Here is a 23,258-nt window from a genome sequence, read left to right as displayed (position 1 = left end):
TAAAGACAACAAATGTTACTGTAATGAAGGATTGGTAGGAGATCCGTTAACGCATTGTGCCAGTAAGTGCAATTTCTTTTTTTATTTCTTCTTTTGTGATATTTTTGTAAACTATTTTGAATAATGTTTGTTTAGATCAGATTGTTTGGATGACAAGTTAAATGAAAGTAAATTAACTATTACAAAATGGCACTGTATAAAACAAAATATCATAACTTATCATGATTGTATAAAGTTATTTTTTACTTATTTTTAGAACCATGTAACGGTGCATGTAGAGAAAATGCTTATTGTAACAAAAAGGACAACAAGTGTTACTGTAATAAAGGGTACCAAGGGGATCCAACAGATGGCTGTAGAAGTGAGTAACATGAACTTAATAGCCAGTCTTTAAAACTTGGTAACGTTTTATTCACTGATCTAAAGATGAAAACGTTTCAAATTATTCCTTTACATTATCTTGCAGAACAATTTTATGATATTTACAAAATAAACAATGCATTTCAATCAATAAATGTAATATTTCAAAAAAACATGAGGCGCATCAACTCAGATATGATATTTCGATAATGCTCCCGAATTCGTTGTACTTTTGATGAAGAATGTATATATAGCAGGATGTTTTTTCCCCGGTTCTCGCTATGGGGACGTGACATTATTTTGATTTGATCTAGATTTACCTGACGGATAAGGTCGATGAAGCAGAGACGCTTATATTTCAGAACACATGGTTTACTTGTTTGTATTGTTTTTAAAGGTATCTTTATATGTAATTTGTCTTTATTGTTTCCCTATTTTTATATCTTTTGACTTCTAATTACTGCTTTGTTGACACTTCATTCTTCTTGTTATCATTTTAACCTGAAAAGGATAACATTCTATCCTTCCATTACCCAGAACCATGTGACGATAGATGTGTCAAAGACGCCTATTGTGATACAGACAACAAGTGTAAATGCAAGAAAGGACTAGTTGGAGATCCTTATGTAAAATGTGGAAGTTAGTATATTTTGGTATAAACTGCCAAATATGTCTGTCTTTATTGAAATATAACGTAAGACCTGTTCCGCAGTATAAAAGCCTTCGGTTATTACAATAATGTTGTCCGAAAAGTTGTAAACGGTATCTGAATCTAGGTTCAAATGTTGGCGACTTACACCGTGGATAATTGTATCCATTTGGAATCGCTTTTTTGTGAGTATTATATCCTCGACGATATTGGCGGCATTGTGTATTCCCTATCGTGTAGAGTTTCTTTTTAATTTAATTAACTGTTGATATAAGAACTAAGCTCATGTACTACCTTAACGAAAATCATTCAGTATGTTTATATAATAAGATAGGTCCTTTGAACATTAATTATTTTTTCTTATTTCATAAACCTTTATATAAACTTATAATTGAAGTAATTTTCAAATGTTTTTGTTTTATTATAACTGTGTATAAATTATTCCATTCAGAGCCATGCGATGGGAAATGTAAGAAGAATGCTCACTGTGGAGATGACAATAATTGCCACTGCGATAAAGGCTTCGTTGGCGATCCATACAAGGGATGTGATTGTATGTATTCAATTGGATTCATTTTATCAACTTTAGGCCTTGCGACCCATCAGTATATAAATATGTTAATACTTTACATAATAAACGATGACACGACAAAAGTGGAGAGTGTATTTTTACGAGTGCATTCAAAGTAGACAAAACTTTTAATTGATGATAATTGATATAGTTGTATCCCACTATAGTTTAAAAATGATGATTAAAGTGTACCTGTTATACATCAACAAAGATTTATACATAAGTATCCCGTTACAGTACCATGCAAAGGAAAGTGCAGAGATAACGCATACTGTGACAACGATAAGTGCAGATGTAATCAGGGATTTATTGGAGATCCGTACAAGGGATGTTCAAGCAAGTCATTTTCAGCAACTTATCTATATCTCAAACTCGAGAAAGAACAAAGCCTTAATTACAGAATTTTTTAAATTTAAAAATCCTTTGTCATGAAACATTTGTTATATCTCTTAAATAAACATTTTTGTTAAATATTTGCACAATCACAATAGAAGATTTACTGTCTTGAAAAAAATAGATATTCACATACAAAATTCGTGTGCTGTTAAGCAGCTGAAAGTTTACCTGTCAAAACCATATATAAAGAACATTTCTTATGATAAATCGATTTCGAGAAAACATCGAACGATTTAAGTTTGTACGTAATATAACAAAATTTCAAATAAAAGGGAAGATGTTAATATAATCTACAACACTGCTGTTCATTACAGGACCAAGTACTTTCTCACTCGTGCGCCAAAGCTACTCTGTGAAAGAGAATGTAGGTCAAGTACAGATAGAGGTCGTAAGGTCGGAGGGCAGTGCCGGTACCTACGCTGTATCATGGGAAAGCAATGACGGAAGTGCTGTGCAAAAGGAAGACTACATTGGCACGAAGGGAACAGTTAACTTTAAGAATGGAGTAAAGAGCCAAAAGTTCAACATAAAAATCGTTAATGACAAGGTATATCATCGCTTGTTAACCCCTTACCTAATATTGTTTATCAAAACATGTTCGTATTGTTAATTTGCATGTCTATCAACAAGATCATAAATGTTAGTAGTAAACACTAAGTAAATAATATAGAGAATATACCTTTTTATTCAATGCTTTTGTCGTGTTTTAAGTATATCCTTGATAAATTAAATAAAACATTATTCTTATAAATAAATGACCGAAACATATAAAACGATGGCTTTGTATTTTTTTTGATGTCATTTGTAAATTTGAAGACAAATTGTTGTTATTCAGAAAAAGTACCACGAAAATGTCATGATATCTGCATGACGTTTTCGAAAAATACACATACATTTCTTGATATCGATGAAAACATAATTAACAGAATATTGTTACAATGTTATGACACAAGAGATAAAAAAAACCCATGACATGTATTTTTTTACGCCGGAAACTTTAACAGAAAAAATATTTATCATCAAACATTTACAGGAGTATGAGACTGATGAATCTTTCACAGTGTCTCTGGTGGCAGTTAATGCTGGTGGATCACTTGGAGCAATTAGGACAACCACTATAACTATTGACAGCGACGATGGTAAGACCCCGTCGATTAATAGAGAGATACCCAAAAATACAAGAATACTCGTACCAAACAGAGTAAAAATCCTTAATAATCACCTTTATATGATGTTGCTTATTCTTCCTATTTAATGAATATTTAACTCCATGTAGTTACATTTTCCTTTCAGTCAGTTTTTTTCCACTTAAAATTGTGAGAAGGTCCTCATTGTCCTCGTTTCAGTTATTTTCTGAAAACAGTGAATTATTGTGTGAATAGTAAATTCCAATGTCTGAGATTCAAAACTGCTCTCTCAATCCTTTTATATGCGTCCTTATGAAAACTTTTTTTTAAAGTATGGACTACTTATGGATCTACGTGTTTTGTTCTTACGTATGAAGGTTGAGGAAGTCTCTTATATTTCAAATTGTTGTTTTCGATAGAACCCTGTGGAGGAGCTTGTAAATCCAATGAACACTGCGATATGCATTTACAACAATGTGTTTGTAACACAGGATACATAGTGTACAAAAAGGCGTGCATCTGTAAGTATTTGTTGTTTATCGGTCCTTTTTTATAATATCTTAAATCAAAATGTTGGAAATGATAATGTATGTTCCATTGCTTAAACAGGTACTACATTGTACCGTTAGAACAGTTATGTATGTATTCAACATATAGCAATGGTATTTAAATGCTCTAAATGACCACAGTTGTCGATGGGCTGTTAAACATAAACAAACAAACAAACAAACATAATAGCATTATACCGCAAAAAACCACATATATTTGGTATTGATAAAACTTTGTTACACTGGCCGCATACTATTACCTTCACAAAGTAGAACTACATCCTGTTACAGTACCGTGTGGTGGACCATGTAAACAAAACGAACGATGTGACAGAGACTCAAACAAGTGTGTCTGCTTGACAGGATACTCTTTATACAAAGGGTCGTGTGTGGGTAAGTAGATCAATACTATTTATGTGCTATATAGGATTTTCGCGAATTTACATTTCGCGACGTTAATTTCCTTTCAAGTATTCTTGATGATTGGCATTGAGGATTGAGGACAAACAGAACACAAATTGTTATACATGCTACAGGTATGATATTTTGTAAATAGATTGATAGTTGGTTCCGAATTCAAATCGCAAAAACAATATACCATAAATATGGTATCGAAGAAAAATTATTATAATTGTCATTATATCAAGTGTACTCATGTTATGTTTATTGATATGACTACACTAGTATATAAGCTAACAACGAATGAACAAATTGAAATTTGTTGCTTTAATTCTTTTATACATCAAAACAGTACCTTTTTTGGTATTAATTTATGATGAAGCAAATGCTTCCGTATATATACCACGCTACTATTCCGTTCCAATAAAAGTAAACATATGCAAATGGCTATATTATAAATTAAGAAATGATCGTTTAACTGATGCACGATAAAAAGAATTACCTCTCGTATTAAGCCACGTTACAAATGGTGAAATAACTTGTTTTGAAAACACAAACGGTCATTGATTATACCGATAATATTGATTTAAAACGTCCCAGAGCCCAGGAAAATAACCTTTATGGGCTTCACTTATATTATAACAGAGGAGCCAAAAAACAATTTTCATCTTATTATGTGTTTTGGGTATACATTATTTTTGCATTTACTTATTATCACAACGGTATTTTATATATTAAGTGCCATGTGGAGGACCATGTGGACCCAACGCTTACTGTGACAAGAACAAAAACCAGTGTTTCTGCAACAAAGGATACGTTACATATCACGGAGCATGTGTCTGTAAGTGAGCTGGATCAGCTACAATATGAGCTATTTTTAAATTGGATTATCAACATATTAAACTTTGCAAATCATCCTGTTCAATTGGGACTGACAAACAAAGACTTGCTTTCATCACGCAGTTTAAAAACGACCAAAAATTATAATATCGATATATGATATAGTTTATATCGTCATATTGTAGAGGAAATATTGTAGAATAATTCATTGTTGTGAGATATTTGATGAATTTGTATCAGTGTTTTACAGAATTCATATTTCCCGCCCGTCGGCATTATTTATTTTATCAAACGGTTGGTCATCCACGTTACATAGCCATCAAAATATATTGACGAGAATGAATAATTTACATACTAAGAATATGTTGTATTTATAGTACCTTGTGGAGGACCATGTAAAAAGAACGCTTACTGTGACAAGAACACAAACCAATGTGTCTGTAACAAAGGATACATAGAGTTCTCTGGATCATGTTCTCGTAAGTACAAACATGTTATAAAGATAAGATTAAAAGACTCTTCCATGCCCAGGGGTGTAGTATAGGAAATTTCCACCTGAGGGGTTTTCAAATTTGGTAAACCCAATGATGGAATTTCCATAATCTACCCCCTTGGGCACGAAAGAATACTTTTCGCTCATTCCAACTACCATAATAAGCTCAGAAACCTTGACAGTGCATCTAGCATGTCTTCCATTTTGAAAATATCATTTTTCCCTTGAGCTCTTTTGACGAGAAAGGTCTGTCAGCGAGATGTAGCATACCCCATATAACAGAGTTTGTGCATAACAATTAATCTCATCTTTCTAGCGTTTGCCGTATACATTATTGTAAAAGGTTTTAATTTCATCACGTCGCCTTTTCCGCATTGCGAAATCGACATTTCCAAAATTCATGACGTCACGTCATTGTTGAGCGATTGTGACGTTACGTCACGTGCTATGAGGTGTAAGATAGAAATGTCGTAAACCCCTTTGTAAACTTGGACAGTTCTATCTTACACACACGGAAATGTATAATGTGAAATTGAATTCATGTATTATAACACTAGAGTTAAGATTTTCCTTCTTAGATTAATGTTTTCAATGCTTACACAACGTAATGTAGATTATATTAAAACTATCCTAAGCCTTACTGTACAATTTAACTTACTTCAGCATCATTCTATCTATTTGGAGAGCTTCAAACATGAAATCATCAAATAAATAATCATTATTTCGTAATGATTATTTGCGAAATACATTTATTCAAACGTAGATTTATAAGAGTCTTGACCTTTATATAGTGCCATGCGGTGGAAAATGTCCACAGAATTCCCGCTGTGACGAAATAATAAACAAATGTGTGTGTATCACAGGATACGTCTTCTACTCAGGTTCATGCAAATGTAAGTAACCATTTACTACTACCTGAAACTTTGTTTATCAGGAAATAATTCTTACAAATGTCAGGAAAACCGAAGTATTTCTATTATAGATATAATTATATAAGAAATACGTAGAAATACTAAAAAAAACTTAAATACATATATAACAGCACATCTTGCTCTTTAAGCCCTTTTATTCAAATTATGTTTATAATACGTCAATATATACAGTATGTTTCATGTTTAAATGGCAACCTTTATTTTGTCTAGGTAGTTTCATTCTTGCTTACCTAATCTTGTTCTTGTTATAGTACCCTGTGGTGGCCCTTGTGGCAAAAATGCCTATTGCGATCGTATTACAAACGAATGCGTCTGTAATACTGGATACATCGTTTACAAAGGTTCATGTGCCCGTAAGTATTGTTATAACTCCTTGTTCAAAGATTCATTATGTATCTGCAAATGTTGTTATACCTTCACATACAAATGTTCATGCGCCCATATATGTTTAAACCCTCAAAATACAATGGTTTATGAACCAACTAGTTTTGTTTTTACCTCCTGAATTTGTGTATAACCTTATTCAAAAGTTCATTTGCACATTAGTGTTGTTTAATTCCTGATTCGAAATTGCTTGAACCCATAACTGACATTTTACCTACATATATTAATAAAATACATGTTTTGCAATTTGCCGGCGAAGGTTCTAACAGAATTATATAATTAATGGATTCTAACGGAACATACATCAGTGAAAAAAAATTGAGTCGTCATTTTCATAAATTTGGTTTTTATCTACGCTATTGGGAGGTAACGGTAACGGTTGTACCTTTTACTGCATACTCATATTTGTAATCGTAACATATATTGCAAACATAAAAACAAGCCGTCATCAGTTTATTACACACATGAGTTAAATTGTAAAGTACGATTCGAGACGTAGAGTATTCAATTTAAGTAGCTGTTAGCTGTTACACTGTTAGCGTTCAGGAGGAAGGGTTTACATGGGTATCCATGTAAATATTTTCTTTGGTCATATGTTGGTCTAGTTTTGTCTGTTTTGAGTTCGATTTTTTTTAATTTTTTAACACTTCGGTATTCTCTTGTTATTACTTTTTTTTAAAATTTTATCAATCAAAAGTATAAATATAGCAGATGTATATAATGAAGAAATAACACGATAACGTTAGCAGTTCATTCGGAAATCAGGATTTTCCGTTCATGTCTTATAGTCCTTTCATATACTAACATATTCTTCTATTTACACATACGGAATGCTTTGTACCATGATATAACTTACTGCATATTAACCCAACAGTGCCGTGTGGAGGACCATGTGGAGCTAATGAGTACTGTAACCAAAACGCTAACAAGTGCGAGTGTAATCCAGGGTATATGTCCTACAAAGGATCATGTGTCGGTAAGTGTATATTACATTTACAAATCTGTATATACATTTATCCGGATCAATTGTTCGATTTGTCTTTTACCGTTTACAGTACTATACGATGCAGTTCTAAATGTTTTATCTTACTGGAATAGGGAATATAAATGACGGAACGGTTAATGTGTATAATCCCATTTCGTTCGCCTTATCAATGTGATATCAGCGTTTCGTTTTGTTTTTGCGTTCGTTGAGATTTTGAAATCATAATTTTATCAATAATTATTCGAAACATGCCTGTTTTAACAACCTTTCGTGAACATTTTTATCAGTGCCATGCGGAGGACCATGTGGACCCTATGCCTCTTGTGACAAGAACAGTAACCAGTGTGTGTGCGACAATGGATACTTTCTCTTCCAAGGATCATGTTCATGTACGTTAGTCTATTTTACTGATTACGTGTGACGGATTCACCATTTAGTGCTGTAGCAGTTATGTGATATAAGTGATGTATCATTTTGATAATGCTGTGGGTATTATAATGAAAATAAAAATCAAATAAATGTATGAAAGAAATATGATCCCAAAGAATCATGAATGATGTAACATATGGTTCCTCTTCAGAACTGAATTTCCTTTTTTGCTATTTAATTTATTTATCTATTCGTTAAGTTTGATGTCAATAGCGTCAATACAATACAATGTCAATACAGTGTACTTCGATTTATTTGGAAATATGGTTGTACGACTTTGACAGTTTGATCATTTTGGCTTTGGCTTCGGAATTATTCATGTTATATTGACACCCGCGTACTATATTTTTTTTCTATTTTCCTGTTTATTAGTGCCCTGTGGAGGACATTGTGCACAAAACTCCTATTGTGACAAGAACAGTAACCAGTGTGTCTGTAATAAGGGATACATGACATATCACGGAACTTGTGTCTGTATGTATTATTATAAAACATGTTTGAATGTCTACTCTTCTTTGTATACAATTATTTATACATTTCAATATTTTCTCTAAATGGAATATAATTGTTTACATATTGTAAGCATGCCACATACAAAAAAATATTTTCCAAATAGCTTTGAGCAAATATATTGACCTACTATTATAAAACATAATTGAATGTTTACTCTTATTTGAATACAAGTATTAATATAAATAATATGTTCAATATAATATTTACTCTTAATGAAACAGAATTGTCAGAGTAAGCATGCCAGATACCCAAAAAATAATTTTTCAAAAAGCTTTGAGCAAAAATATTTACCCCATGTTTATATTGATGTTGGGCAAACAAACTTGATTGTCATTATGCATGGTAATGAATGAGCAATTAATCAAGACATATTGGTCTTTTGAGAAGATCTCTTTTAATAACCATCTGTGTTGAAAGGCACAATTTACAATGTTTGCTTTAAACTGCAGTGCCATGTGGTGGCCCATGTAAAACCAACGCTTACTGTGATAAGACGATCAACCAGTGTGTCTGCAACAAAGGATACATACAGTATCATGGATCATGTTCCTGTAAGTCATTTCTTCATTCAGCTACAAACTTAATTTAGCTCTGCATCAGATAATATTAGGATGTGCTCTGTTGCCTAAAGGTTAAACCTAACGAAAAACCAACGATTGAAAGTGCGACATGTCATTTATTTAAAAGACGGAATGAAGAAAACGTCTGTACTTATTGTACACACTTGTTACATAGAATGACACATTATAAATAGAACCAATTTGTACAAGATCGGGATCAAAATGCGCCTTTCGCATGAAGAGAAATTTAAGTTGTAACCTATTCCTTTCGTTTTAATACTTAAGAATCAACATATCGTACTACTGACTGAATCTTCCTAAAAAACGGAATAAAAAATACGTGTCACAATCTTAAAATAATGTGCATATCAATACATATATCCGTCTACAATTCTTTTATCGATATTTTGTTTTTAGTTTAATGTGTGAGGGCCTAGTTCATTATAAGACATTGTGTCAAATTCCTTTGAATGTTTAATACCAATATAATATGTTTGAAAATGTTCAAGATGTCTTTCCGTAAGGTATTTTAAAACACTCGAATCGGCTGTTCGATCCGTTTTATTTCCTGGATTTTAATACTACTACGGTATATACAATTTTTACAATATTTTCCAGTACCATGCGGAGGTCCATGTGGAAAGAACGCATACTGCGATCGTTTAACCAACCAGTGTCTATGTAACCAGGGATACAAACTTTATCAAGGATCCTGTGTTGGTAAGTTTTGAATCAATCTGTTGTAAGAATGCAGTGTGCTTGACAATATTATTACATTTCTGCACTCTTTGAATGTCTATCTATCCTATTTCAGTAAGTATCCCACGATGTTAAGGTTCAACAAATTGTCTACAAAATGACATATTCACCCTGAAATTTCATCAACAGGATAAGGCATGTTTTAATACATTGATGTACATTCTATATTCAGATATCTTAAGATGTGCGCTCAAGTTGCGCTTACTTTAACATTTCGCATGAAGTTAGTGAGGTTTTACAGTACCAAATGACGATATCTATGTTGGTAAGACATATTAGCAGATAAATCGATGGAAATATTCACTCACATGTTATCATGTCAATCTCTTTTGCAACAGATTAAAACATCAATGAACTACCTCGTTATGCTGCCACAATTTGTCCAGAGAACGTTTGCGATTATATGAGGGAAATGAATAACGGAAAACATGATCGTAGAAATAAATTCGCGGCAAACAAGTTCGTAAATGCAAAAAAGGGTCGGCATTATATCGAGGGAATACTGTACGTTGTATCTTAACTGAAATTATAAGCCTGGGTCACACGGGTCATGATTTTTTTTAATTTTTAAAGCCATAAAAGCTTGAGGCAAGTGAACTGTTGACATTCGAAACCATTCAAACAGCAATAAAATGTCCCTGCGATATATGACACACCGCTACAATATAAAATTTATTATAATATAAATATGCTTTATTTCCTTCAGAACCGTGCGGTGGACCATGTGGACCAAACGCTCAATGTGACTTTGCATCTAATAAGTGTGTCTGCTACCCAGGATACGAGTTGTACAAAGGATCATGTATCAGTAAGTCCAGACACAAAAACGATGACATGAAATAGGTTACAATTTACTACCATTAACATGTTCATAGTTACCAATAGTAAAAGTAAAACAAGGTAAGACTTTGTTGCTAATGTAACCATAGTCATTCGTTAGTTATCTAAGATTTGTGTGATCCATAAATGTGATATTGAAATTTGTATCTTTTTAAAGTACCATGCGGAGGACCATGTGGACCTTACTCCACCTGTAATAAAGTAATCAACAAATGTGAATGTATCCAAGGATATATCTCATACCAAGGACACTGTACGCGTAAGTACATTGGTTTTCTTACTGGTGTAGCAACTCACTGTGTATAAATGTATATGATGTATTTGAAGCAGGACTTTAATGAATAACACTTATTTGAATAAAGCTAAATGTATTTTATACAAAAGTCTGTAGAAAGGAAATTACTTTTTTCTGACAAGGTGGTAATCTTTTTCGACGTGCGCAAAGCAAACTAAAAGCATTGTTTTGATTATCTGTTAACTTGAAAAATGAAAATAGTCTCATCAAATTTTAATCGTCTTTAGTGCCCTGTGGAGGACCATGTGGACCATTCGCTACCTGTGATAAAGGAAGCAACAAGTGCATCTGCAACAAGGGTTACATCTTATATCATGGAACCTGCTCTTGTAAGTATGCAGATGTTTTAGCTTACCTAGCCTAAGACCTCTTAAAAGCACAGCGACCAATTATGTCACTTTTTTAAAAGCCTAATCCTACCAAGTAGCAGTACGGATTGTCTCAAACTTGCCAAGGCACACTGATAATTTCTTTTTAAAAAATAATCAATAAGCCAATATATTACGTTGGCAATCTTCCCCGAACGGCTTATGGAATGTAAATTTCCTTTTAATCCGAAACAACACTTGCCTAAAACATGCATTGAGCGGGCGCCTTACTTGAGACATAATGCTACTGAAATGGTCGAGATTCCAACCTAACATTTTATATTCTCGATATTAGTAAAATATCTTATCCATCTAGGTTTTTGAGTGATAACATGCAAATGGTTGAAATCCGAAAGCTACAGCCTTATACAAAATATATTTGCATTTGAAGACAAATGCTCTTATGCTGTTATAATCGGCTCTTTGGTCCATGCCCCTCAATATTCACTCCCTAGCCTATAACATGAATACGTTTGAAAACAACATTGCATAACCTTATACAAAATCTGGGCATGAAGTGACAACCACAATCAAGTACTGTCAGGTGAGGTTCTGGAGTCTTCCCTTCCTTTGCTATCTCTGTCCCAGGACCAAAACATGAAACCGACGAAGATCTCCATTTTATACCCCAAAAAAACATCGGATGAGGCCATTAATGAATAAATGCCAGGGGAGTTTCATGGCAAATCAGTCCAGCATTAAAACTCTGACGCATTTATCGGCAAGAAAAACAAAAACAAAAATACTACTAAGATAGGTTCAGGGATATTTTCCGCCCTTAAGAACTTGATTCCTTGATCAAAACATTAAAGGGATAAGATGCCTTCCCTATTACCTAGAACAAATATATTGTATAAATCCTGTAAATCACTTGGTCATATATTAAACAAACTTGCTGCAATGCATTCTTCGGACCATGGAATCAAATAGTTTGTAAAGGAAGGATGTTGTTCCCCTGGACACTGAAGGACAGGGGCAAATAAGGACATGTTTGCGATAGTATATAAAATGTGCATGTTTTTATGGAACTACTTAAATCAAAGTAAGTGATTAGCACTCAATAATACTTGTATGCATTGTGATTTGATTGTAAGCATAATATATATGGATTTATGAGTTACCACATGAATATTTTATTATTTCATTATCTCATGTATAACAAAAAGCACAGTTGAACATGATTATTAAAATATGTGGACACGGATTATTGTGAAAGTGTTGATTTCTATTTAATTTCATATTACTGCTTACGTTCTTCTACCTTATTAGATATTTTTTACATTATGATAAAGTACCATGTGGCGGAAAGTGCTCAATCAACGCATACTGTAACAAAGATGACAACAGGTGTGAATGTAATCAAGGGTATATGGGAGACGCATATCAGGGAGGATGTCATCGTAAGTGTTATTCTTTTTTCGTCGTTTGTTATATTTAACGCTTCAAAGATTTTGTTCCATTGCATTGTCTTTGAATCTTCCATTTTTTTGTGGATGCTTTTTGTGGTAGTTAGTTCACAAATGTTTATAAAAGGATTGAATTTGAGAAAACAACCAAAAAAAACTAATTCTAATATGTCCCTTGATTAAACAATTACGTAACATTAAAACTTTTAACTGAGATCCAATTTTGTCTCATTTGGCAGCCAGAAAGGAGAGATATTATGAAAAATAAGTAGCATGCATCAAAAAGGCAAGAAAAACGCTAAGATAAGGAATACGGTATCGTGAATAATGATATGTTGTTTACCCTTGGTTGATGGAGGTTTGTTGATGTTTGTCCTTTTGTTTTGATGTCATATCAGTCCATAAAGTTTATACATTTAATATTGTCTTTCGTTTCGATTTTAAAATATGAGTTTTACTTTGTTAGCAACACTATGATTCATTTTGAATTTTTAGTTCCAACTGTGGTTCAGTTTGTTCGAATCAGCTACACAGTAAAGGAAAGTGTTGGCCAAGTAAAGATTGATTTAGAAAGGACTGGCGGAACATATGGTTCTGTAACTGTCACCTGGTCAACACAAGACATTACCGCTTCATATGGAAGTGACTTCACCAACAATCAGGGTTCAGTCACATTCGCCAATGGGGAAACAGCTTCGTCACTTTCTATCAATGTCATCAACGACCAGGTAATATCTTAATAAAGTACCAGAGAAAAAATAGCAAATACTGCAGGGAATTTTCATATCTTTTAAATTAGCTTGAAACTTAAGTCCAAGTTGTATGCCAACTTTACATCATAGTATTAGTGTTTCTGTTTAAAGAAGCGATACATATAGATTGTCAAAGTCCGATATCAGGTTTTGTGGTGAGAACTATTTTTTTGTGAGGATGTGGGGAAAAATGACTGATTGTCGCAGTAGGTCAGGGGGATTGCTTTACCGTCAAGCGATAAAATAGTTGCTCCAAAACATTTGTTTGTGTGTGGCTAACTGGTAAGCTACTTAATATTGAATGACAGTCACTAAAGGTTTACTTTATCCTTTATGACTGCTTTATACTAATTTTGACAGCATTACCGAGACCTTCCGTCACCGGCAGATACACGCAAGTTCTACGGAGTACTAGTATTTATGGTCATGGAGGTCTAACTAAATTAGCTGTTCTCATCAGCCGCTCCAAGTTCATATTAAGGCTACAATTACACTGCATTCTTAAAAATCTTGTCTTGTTTTGATAAAAATAAATTGTTCAATAGCGAAAGAACTATCCTTCACTATGCTAATTGCTTATAAATGTGAACAAAAATACTTTGTACCATTCGTACTGAACTGGTAATATTCAAACACTGATCGTCCATGATAATGGATTTTTCACTGGTACATTGCATTGCCACCGTACCACAAATAAAGAAAAAAGATGTATACCTGTGGTGGTTTTTACAACCAGGAAATAGTGTATATCTGAACGAAGATTATTTGATCAGGACACAATTTATAAAACGAGGCCAATACATAATGTTATGACACACTGTCGAAATTTAGCAAATCCATATTCTAATTTTCAACGAAGAAAATAAGGAAAAAAATTAAGAATTAATAATGCGTTTCTTATTGGATGTTAGCAGGAACTCAACTTTACACACTATCTTGTTATTTTTTTTATCTAATTATAGGCTTACGAACAAACTGAAACTTTCTCCGTGAACCTGAATACAGTTTCTGTAGCAGTCGGAGCTTCAATAGGTAGTAAGGACCGTGTAACAGTTACCATTCAAGATGATGATAGTAAGTATTTGCACACAAGTTATATCCATTCGTTTTCTTTTTAATTGTTAAAATCCTTTCATTTTACAATTTTATAATATTCCTATTGAACTACAGAACTTACATTCATACAGCTGATTTTTTTTTAAATTACGAACATATCAAGACATTTAGCTATGAGACTTAATGTAACTGTGTGTAGGGATGAGATATTTTATATCGTGTAAGTAATAATGTTATTGTCGTATCTCAATGCATGTAATGGCTTAAATAACAGCAACAATAACCAATATAGGTCCAAATGCAAACGCAACAAAATAATAAACTGTGAAAGCAGATATTTGGTGAAATTTCCTGATTTACCGACAAAACAACAATTGGTGAGTACATGAGTTCGCTGAGAACGAGTACCCACGGATAATTTCTTATATCAAATTTGTAAATACTTCGAGGACATATGAACTCTTGAATGAGGATTGCCAAGGAAATAATACTAATATATTAAAACAAATCATATTTAATGTGTCTGACTATCAACAGAACCATGCGGAGGGCAATGCGGACTACATGCCCATTGTGATATGCTTACCCAACAATGTGTCTGTGACACTGGATACTTTAACTACCATGGTTCATGTTCCCGTAAGTACAAATATTTAAAATATTTGTGTCTTAATTACGAAAAATAAATCACGAGAGTGGATCTTTAGGTATCGATTTAAACGATGAATTTTCTTTCTTTATAAATAATCATTTTTGCATCGGAATTCAACACAAAAAAAGACTTAAGGTATAAACCATATTCTAGTCATATCTATACCAATATCATATGTTTTTGTATACTGATATTGTTTTACTTATGATAATGGTTTATCAAATTAAGCCAAATGCAATGTGTTATTATAATAATATTATTATAACAAATTGATACTTATTCTAAACGGAAAGATGTTGCTTATTCATGCAACTTTTCATATGTTAAAAATCTTACACTTTTCTCAACATACCTAATATTTTCTTTTGCAATCTACACACCTAAATAATTCAGATAGAAATGAATATTTTGCATATGATAAGTATTTCACTCTTTATCGCATTTATTTTTTGTTAATTTCAAAAGACTCACGTTAATTACATTACACATATATGACATTTTAACAGTCCCATGTGGTGGAAAATGCGGAACGAACGCATATTGCGACCAACAAACCAATCAATGTGTTTGTAACACAGGATATCGTCTGTATCAAGGATCGTGTGTCGGTAAGTAATATTACTATTATCGTTTAATAAGCAGAAATGATAGTAACGAAGAAGTAAGCTAAACTAATAGTAAAACATGTATCCAAGGTGAAAAGTGAATTAATCTGAATGGGTGTTTGAATAAATATCACAGCGTTACCACGTCATCGAAAACCGAAAAACTCTTAAGCGATGCTTTGAAGTAGTTATTTGGCATAAATGTAAGCTTACCAGGAACGCGGTATAACATTTTGTGTGAGGCGATTTGACAAATGTGGACTTACGATTTTTTGTCAGATTCAGAGCAAGAATTTAAAAGCATGTCGGGTTTTAATCTTGAATACATAGACTTTCCATTCAGGTATTTGCAACTGAAGTTGTATCAAAGGCACTATTTGGGGTTTTCTCAAGCTTATCAAATTTACGAAATTTGGTTAAAAACCTACAACACTCATATGTGTATAGCTATTGTTAACGTTTATTATAGACGCGACTAATGTTTCGAGTTATAACAAATATCACAGTCAGAACTAAATATCGCCAATTAATGTCTGCACTGTAATCAAGCACGGGTGGGGAAAAATTATACATGAACATGAGTAACCTATATAAAGTATGTATGTCTATTATTAACCTGTCCGCTCTTTATATTAACAATATATCTTTTAGACAGAGCAAAGTATTTAAACTATTGATATTAAATAGTAAATATTTATTAACGTATTTGTATAAATATTGAACACTAGAATTTGGTATTATAATTGATGGAATATCTTCGTCGGAAACCATAAAATTTCCAGGAAAACATTAAAGCGTAATTCCATTTTTTGCATATACATTTCTATATATTTTAGCATCCTAAAAGAAAGTTATGTTATTTATCGCATACCTGTTGAATCTTTTTAAAGTAATACAAGCAATTTTCAGACCATGAAATACAATGTTCTGTATTGCACATGTGCAATATAGAATGTTGTATTTACCTACTAGCCGGAACTACGTTTTATGGGAATCCCCTTGTCATGGCGAACTGAAAAGATCCCGGTATTTGCAAAAAATATCAAAGTTTATAAAATCTTTGTATCGATCTCTATTAAACACGGAAGGTATGTGATAAATCTAACGAACCAGAAAGCACTCATTTATTGCGCGGACGTATATATTCGCCAGCACAATTAACTCGTGCTTTCTGATTCGCTAGAAAATCACAAGTGTGTGGTCTTACATATTTATTTGAAACCGGATGTTTACAATGTCGGATAATGATTGGTTGTTATAATATTTAATCACAGTGCCATGTGGCGGACCATGTGGACCAAATTCGCGTTGTGACCTTCTATCTAACAAGTGTGTCTGCTACCCAGGATACTTTGTGTTCAAAGACTCATGTACCCGTAAGTCATATAAAATAGAACATATATCTGTGTAGCTGTATATTTGGTGATGTTTGATATGCATGTAATATAAGCATGATTCGCGGTATGATCAATTGTGGGGAATAGTTGCATGTTGTGAAACATGTTTTTATACGTGAAACTTGCCAAATGTCATTTTTTTCGAGCTTTCATGATCCTACTTTGGCTCTATAAAGCATGAGTTTAAAACGTTTATACAAACGCGTATATTTGTTTATGTACTCAAATGTATTCATATTCTCCACAAAACTTTATCACCTTCGATTCGATCTCAAATATGTCTGTACTGCTAGATATCTTGACTTCCAAAGAAATTGTGCATTATTATGTTGTAATAATGATTTTATCACAACTCTACATATTTCTGTCTCTTAAGATAGGTACACAGACGTTAAATATAATGTCAATCATTTGACGTGACACATGGCTGCCAATACTGACCAATAGTGTGATAACCATAAGAAAGTGATTGCTATAATATGAGAACGTCTTTTCAAAACGCAAATTAGTTATAAATATATTTTGCATTTTACAGTGCCATGTGGAGGACAATGTGGACCAAACTCCCGATGTGACCGCACAACCAACCAGTGTGTATGCAACACAGGATACTTTACTTACCTCGGATCGTGTGTCTGTAAGTAAAAAATAACTCATACTGTATTAACGATATTTTATGATTCATAACTCCAATAATCTTTATAATTTCCAAACGTTATTGAATACAATATTGCAGCACGTGTGAATGTGCCTTTTTGGGAGATAATGCATTTAGCGTTTGTTTTATGTAAAGGTACCGAAACAATTGCTACTGATCAAACGCAATTACAAAATTGAAGTGAATCATATATTTATGGAATAGGTTTGATCAAAACTGTGTTTTACACAATCGCTGATATCAAAAAAGAAGTATTTGAAACCTTATATTTACGTTTAAAATAGCAAAAATATCATTTTATCTCTCTATGTTGTCATTTCCGTTTCAAAATACAGTTAAAAGGGCGATTTATCAATTGGCAGAGCAGCCATTTTTACGGGAACTATACTGTGTTTTCTGTGGTTACCAGCTCCGTACGGCAGCGAACGTCAATCATAAACCATTCGTGCGTTTCCGTTAAAATTTGATTTAATTTACGTTATGATAGGTTCCCGATTACAGTTCGCCCAGTACAGTTTTTGATTGAAAAATATTCAACATTTTGGTGGGTAGATTTACCGAAGGACAATGCGAAGAAAATGTCAATATTTGTATAATTTAATCGGGCGAGAACATTCTTTCATGGAATCCTTATGTTAAAGTAATTTTTGAATTAGAAATGAAGATAAGTCATATGAAATTTTCAAGAATCCAACGAGGTATTTATTTTACAGTGCCATGCGGTGGACATTGTGGACCAAACTCCCGATGTGATCGTACTACCAACCAGTGTGTTTGTAACACCGGATACTTTTCATACCACGGATCGTGTGTCTGTAAGTAAAAAAATAACTCAGAATGTAATACCAAAGGTTAGAAACGACAATCAAAACCTTTTCTAATTATATTTCTCTTTACATAACCGTTTTAGGTTTCAGTACTCCTACATGTACCTCTTTATTATGTCAGCCGTTTTATAATATAAAATTCAAACACAAATAGTAATTATTTATTTTTGATAAAATACATGCAAATTGTGTAAAGGACCAAATACTTAAATGAACTGATATCATCAATAATTCAATTTTTTTAATTAGGTGCGTGTTTTATGTTACGCAATCTACTTGCTTAAACATTTGAATAAGAGGCGAGGATAAATAATGGGTAACTTTAAGCATAAACATATTTATATTAACAGTGCCATGTGGTGGAAAATGTGGACCAAACTCCCAATGTGATCGCACAACCAATCAGTGTATATGTAATACAGGATACTTTACTTTCCACGGATCGTGTGTCTGTAAGTAAATAAAGAATTAACACTGTATTACTGTCAGCAGCGTAAGTCCATTAATGCTTTTTTCTTATAAGATATATTTCTCACGTAATTAATTTGGTTTTTTTATGAACTCTCGACTCTGTTAAAACATTTTCCAAAAATATCAAAACCTGTGAACGTGTATATTAACTTTTTTTTAAAAGTGCGTGTTATGTTGTTGTAAAAACAAAACGCAGAGCGAAATATTTTGAGCTATTGATGATCTTGTTACATTTTCAATTAGGTGGGATATTTCTTGAAAATAAGCTATACGTCATAGTATCTATGAAGATACATCATACTAAATTTCCAATTGTCAAAACCTTTAAATTTACAGTGCCATGCGGGGGAAAGTGTGGACCAAACGCCCGATGCGATCGCTTGCGCAACCAGTGTGTATGTAACACAGGATACTTTTTGTACCACAGTTCATGTGTCTGTGAGTATAAACAGAAATCATACTGTATTGACGATAGTAAACGATGTTTGCCAATTCTTTTCTTCATTATATTTTTTACAGATAACAATTTTAATGGTTATCCCCCATATCTCTTTACTTATTAGCGATTATATAACACGTGTGAAAGTATATATTGTTGGAAACAACACATGGTGTGCTACAAGGGAAAATAGCTAAGCATCATCTTTTAACTAATCGATATTGTTTTCATATTTTCAATATGGTGAGATTTTTCTTTAAAATTAATAATCGTGGGCTAATTTATATGTGAATGCATTATATCAACTCTTCGTGAATAACATTGTACAGTGCCATGTGGAGGACAATGTGGACCAAACTCCCGATGCGATCGCTTAACCAACCAGTGTGAATGTAACACAGGATACTTCACCTACCACGGATCATGTGTCTGTGAGTATATATACAGAAGTCATTCCGTATTTCTTATATCAACGAACGCCAAACCGTTGCCTTGTTTTTTGATTATGTATAAAGATAAAGAACTTAAAATATATAACCGGTAATAACAGATGTCATTGTAACCCTGTCTTTATTGCTTTGTTCATTACTTTTAAATCTGTATTATATAAGAAGCTCTTAATATATAACTGATATTTGTAGTTTCATCAGTCCAATTCCATTTATTTGTTATTCTTTAACAATACCACTTTACAACACTTGCGTATGCTTGTATATCGGGGAAAAAACATGCATTCTGTGTAAAATAACATAAACAAATCTTATCGATAGGGTGTAAGTGTATTTATTTGTTTTCAATAAAGTAAGAAAATACCAAAATCCGTATTAAAAGGTAAGAGTAAATCGCAGATGATTTCGAGTACATGTGGGTTTTTTTCATTATTACTATCACTTATTTACAGTACCATGCGGAGGACAATGTGGACCAAACTCCCGATGCGATCGCACAACCAACCAGTGTGTTTGTAACACAGGATATTTGTCATACCACGGATCGTGTGTTTGTAAGTAAACCAAGTATTCCAGAATGTATTACCAAAGGTTAGAAACGACAATCAAAATATTTCCTGAATGTATATCTCTTTACACAACCGTTAAAGGTTCAGTACTCCTACATGTATTCTGTATTAACCAACAAGTGTGTATGCAAAACAGGATGTTTTTCATACCACGGATCATGTGTTGGTGAGTATATGCAGAACATACACTGGATTGAAGATAGTTACTAACATACGTCAAACAGTTCCTTTACCATGTTGTTTTGTTTTGTTTCACACAACCTTTATAAGGATTAATACACGTATATCTTGCCCTTGTTCAATCTTGTGATAAAATCAAATGCAAATTTTGAAAATATACTTATTTGATATTAAATTCATTCATTCATTCATACATTCATACATTCATTCATACAATACAATGTACCCTCTGGCACTCCTGTATAACAGATGAGGATTAATAATTACAAAACAATCAATGTAAGTTGTGTATAAGGGTATACACATTTATTCAAACATTTGAATCATAAGAAGTTCCTAAAAGCATGTATCAAGCACATTCAACTGCTTTAAAGTAAATATAAATTACGGTTTTCATTGCAGTACCATGTGGAGGACATTGTGGACCCTACTCGCATTGCGACAAAGTCAGAAACCAATGTGTCTGTGACACAGGATACGTTCTGTACAAAGGAGCATGTGCTAGTATGTTTTGTTCCCGATATTCATTTATTATTCATATATATATTTATATATATATGTGTACTCTTCGTGCTCAGGACCCCTGTTCCATTGCATTGAAGTTTTTCCAATATACATACCCTCACCGTTTTGATAAAGATGTAGTAAAGTTTGGCCAGGAAATTATCTTTGACCAGGTAGCTTATTGGTTAGTGCGATAGTATAACAGGTGCGGGGTTTGAATCATGGTCTGGGTCCGATAATTTCTTATACTGTTGTTGTTTATATTTGGTTTATTTCGTCTTTATTTTTTCTCATAAAAAACCCGCAAGTTGTATTTCTTTTCAGAAATAATTTATCAAAGATAAAATCATGGGCTAGAATAAACATTGTCTAGTCCTTACTTACAGTCTTTGGCAGCCGTAGGGATGCATAAGTCCAAAAATATGCACTGTCAATAGTCCATTTTTTTTCAAATTTTTCTTATGATTGTTTATTTACACCTTAGAATACTCAGTAAGCGTTAATAAATATTGCATATGTAAATTATATATGATTGGTTTAATTTGCAAGGCAAAATTATTTATCTTGCAGTTATGTAAAGTATGTCAATATATTAATGTTATTATATTAATATATATATTTATATTTGCAGTGCCTTGTGGAGGATCATGTGGATCAAACGCCCGATGCGATCGCTCCACTAACCAGTGTGTATGTAACACCGGATACTTCTTGTACCATGGATCATGTGTTGGTGAGTATATAAAGTTTTCATGCTGTATAACCGGTCAATCAAACTAACCCCTGCTCTATATGATTATCACATACCATTTTTAAGCGTCATCATTTCTTACGCGTTACTCTGGTCAAGTATTGTACACTATGTACAATTATTATACGTTATGACATGTATACATTCCAAAACATAGAAACATATTCGATTTTATAAGAAAAAGAGGATGCTCAAATCATGAGATTTATTTCATTAGAGCTATGTATTACCTGATGATATTTGTTCTCGCTACTCGCCTTATCTTTTATATTTCATGTCAGGATGAATGAATATATATCATCACAAACTCCACGTGAAACAATGTTATAGCACAAACGATATTAACAACACTGCAAAGTCTGCATTATTATTTAGAATACTACATATTATCTTACAGTAAACTAGCTGTGGTATCTTGACCTGGTTCAAGGATAACATATATATATTTGAAAATTAATATATTCACTTATGAGCTATAAGATATTATTTCTGTCTCAAGGGTAAATATTTAGGGTCTTGAACTGTTCTAAAGCATATTTAAATGTTGGTTGTATGTTTCAGTGCCATGCGGAGGACGTTGTGGACCAAACGCACAATGCGACAAAGTCAGAAACCAATGTGTCTGTAACACAGGATACTTTCTGCACCACGGATTGTGTACCCGTACGTATAGTTGCACAAATATATCAGACTCATGTTCAATATTAAAACACGTTGTGTCGATATTTTGAAACCAATGTGTCTGTACGTTATGATCATTGCGGACGACATTATGCATACTTTTGACAAAGAAAGCAAACAGCATGTCTGTAAAACAGGATGCTTCCTCTTCAAAAAGACATAGACTTGCTAGTGTTGCTAAAATGTACTGCTGATCGCAATATTAAGCTTTTTAGTTAGATTACAATTGTCGTCGATGACATATTATACAAACACGTAACATGTTATATACTTCTGAAAGCAACAAAAGGTATCTGTGTTGTTTACTACAAGTAAAAAGTGTTTCCTTTCTGTATATTTACATACTTATTTGTTTATATTTGATAGTGCCTTGTGGAGGATCATGTGGACCAAACTCCCGATGTGACCGCACA

The sequence above is a fragment of the Mizuhopecten yessoensis genome, unplaced genomic scaffold (assembly GCF_002113885.1).
Source record: "Mizuhopecten yessoensis strain PY_sf001 unplaced genomic scaffold, ASM211388v2 scaffold9023, whole genome shotgun sequence".
Lineage (NCBI taxonomy): Eukaryota > Metazoa > Mollusca > Bivalvia > Pectinida > Pectinidae > Mizuhopecten > Mizuhopecten yessoensis.
The sequence above is the reverse complement of the archived record's forward strand: the minus strand, read 5'-3'. Positions refer to the sequence as shown.